The 2535-nt window shown below is 42.2% G+C and overlaps 1 non-coding gene across 1 annotated transcript; it reads left to right on the top strand.

Moving 5' to 3' along the window:
* Window positions 1–928: 928 nt before the first annotated feature.
* LOC129515442 (U6 spliceosomal RNA) lies at window positions 929–1035 on the top strand. The gene has a single exon (XR_008665581.1). It is a non-coding gene; the product is annotated as a U6 spliceosomal RNA (small nuclear RNA).
* The last annotated feature ends 1500 nt before the right edge of the window (window positions 1036–2535 follow it).

Raw genomic sequence — 2535 nt, 5'->3', positions numbered from 1 at the left:
TGGCTCAGGTCATGATCCCAGAGTCCTGGGATCGAGTCCCGCATCAGGTTCCCCTCCGGAGCCTGCGTCTCCCTCTGCCTGTGTCTCTGCCTGTCTGTGGCTCTCATGAATTAATACATTTTTTAAAAATCTTAAAAAAGAGAGATTCAAATGGACGTTTTATGAAGATATTAAAACTGCTAACAATTATTGTGAATTAAATGTTCAACACCAGTAGCTGTAAGAGAAAAGCAAATTGAAACCAAAATGATATGCTTCTGTATACCTACTAAAATGGCTATAAACTGAAAAACAGGCAGTACTGACAATTGGTCATGTATTGCTGATGGGAATATAAAATGGTACAGTCACTTCAGGAAACAGTCTGGTAGTTTCTTAAAAAGTTAAACATAACCCAAAATAACTCAGCAATTTCACTCCTAGGAATCTACCCAAGAGAGGGCAGGAAATCATGTTCATGAGGGGTGTATGTGAATATTCACAGCAAATATAGAAACAATTCAAATGTCTAGCAAGTGATAAATGGATTAAAAATAGTATATGCATAGAAGGGAGTACTATTCAACAACAAAAAGGAAATAAAAAACTACTGATTTATGCTACAATGTGGGTAAACCTCAAAAACATTATACTGACTTAAAGAGGGTACATGTAAATAACCGTATTTCATATGATCCCATATCTAGGAAATCTCCAGAATAGGCAAATTTATAGAGACTGGAAGCAGATCACTGGTTGCCTGGGGTTGGGGGTGTTGTGAGAATAAACTACAAATGGACATGAGTGTACTTTTTGGAGTTTGGGGAACATTCTAAAACTGGATTATGGTATTGGTTGTACCAACTCAGTAAATCTGGTTAAAAAAAATCATTGAATTAGGCACTTAGAATGAGTGAATTTGGTACATAAAACTCTTTAAAAAGGCCTTGGGCTCACTTTGGCAGCACATGTACTAAAATTGGAACGATACAGAGAAGGATGGCATGGCCCGTATTCAAGGATGACATGCAGATTCATGAAACTTTCCATACTTTCTCAGGTAAGGCTTCATAAACCCTAGTGCTACCAAAAAAACCCACAAAGTCTTACTGTACATATACCATTCACCAGACACAGTACTGGGTGCCAGCAAGAGAGGGAGACTAGGTCAGATGAAACACCCACCTCTATGGAGCTTAGCAAGAGTCTGTAAGGATTTGGAGCAGGTTGACTTTGCCAGCTTTTAACGTTTCAGAAGAAAACTTGAACTATGTTAAAAATACTATATTCCATCCACGTTGAAGCAAATGGTGGGTATTTGTCATTTCTAATGGCTGAGTAATATTCCATGTATACATATACCACATCTTCTTTATCCATTCATCTTTTGATGGACACCGAGGCTCCTTCCAGTAGTGGGAAGGGAGGTGGGCAGGGGGTTGGGGTGACTGGGTGATGGGCACCGAGGGGGGCACTTGATGGGATGAGCACTGGGTGTTATGCTATATGTTGGCAAATTGAACTCCAATAAGAAAATTTAAAAAAAATACTATATTCCCTCCAAGGCCCCTAATTCCATGGAACTTGTATTCCATTGTAGGGGATTTGGGGAAGATGAAAAAAAGGACACAAGCACATAAATATTTAACATTTCAGGAGGTGCTGAATGCTGCTAATACAATAAGTCAAAGAAAAGAAATAAAAACGCTGAAGGAAGAGGAAGAGGTATTATTTTATGTGGGGTGGTCGTGGAAGGCCTCCTCAGGAAGGTAACTTTGGCAGGAGACCCGGGAGAATGGGAGAAGGAGAGCCATGCCAATGTCTGGGGAACGCTTTCCAGGAGGAGGGTGCTGAGTCAGGGATGTGTGGCCTCTTTGAGGACTGGCAAAGAGGCCAATGTGGTTGGACCAGACTGAGTGAGTGGAGAGCATAAGAGACGAAGTTAGAGGAAGCTGGGTCAGATCCATTAAAGCCTGAAACACATCATATGACTTCCAATTTTACTCTGAGTGAGCTTAAGGGCGCCGGGTAGGTTTTGAGCAGAGAAGTGAGATGATCTAGCCTGTTCTAATGGTTCATTTGGCTGCTGCTGGAGAACAGGCTGTGGACTGCAAGGTTGGAAGCCAGGAGCACAGTTTGGAGGCTATTTTGCAATCACCTGGGAGAAAGACACCAATGACTCAGATCAGGGTGGCAGCAGTGTACATGGTAAGAAGTGGTCCTGGGATATGGTGACTAGAGAGGCCACGGTTGGATGACAGGGGTAGCAGAAAGAGGAGAGTCCAGGATGACCTATCTCCAGGTTTCTGATGGGAGAAACAGAACTAGGTTATGAAACAAATGTCCTCAGGATGGGTCACACCTCAGCCCAGTACTGCAGGTAGGACCACATTGATATTCATTGCTAAGGTCCTGATGGAAAAGGACAGCAGAATGGGAGAGCTGAGCTCTCGTCATACAGTATTTAAATCAGATTACATATACTGGTTACTTTGTGGGTGTTAGTTTTTGCTCCCGATGCCATAGTCACAAAGGGTTTCCACTGCTACTACTTGG

Source organism: Nyctereutes procyonoides, unplaced genomic scaffold (genome assembly GCF_905146905.1).
Source record: "Nyctereutes procyonoides isolate TBG_1078 unplaced genomic scaffold, NYPRO_anot_genome, whole genome shotgun sequence".
Classification (NCBI taxonomy): domain Eukaryota; kingdom Metazoa; phylum Chordata; class Mammalia; order Carnivora; family Canidae; genus Nyctereutes; species Nyctereutes procyonoides.
Note: the sequence above shows the minus strand (reverse complement) of the source record. Positions and strands in the feature narration are given on the sequence as shown.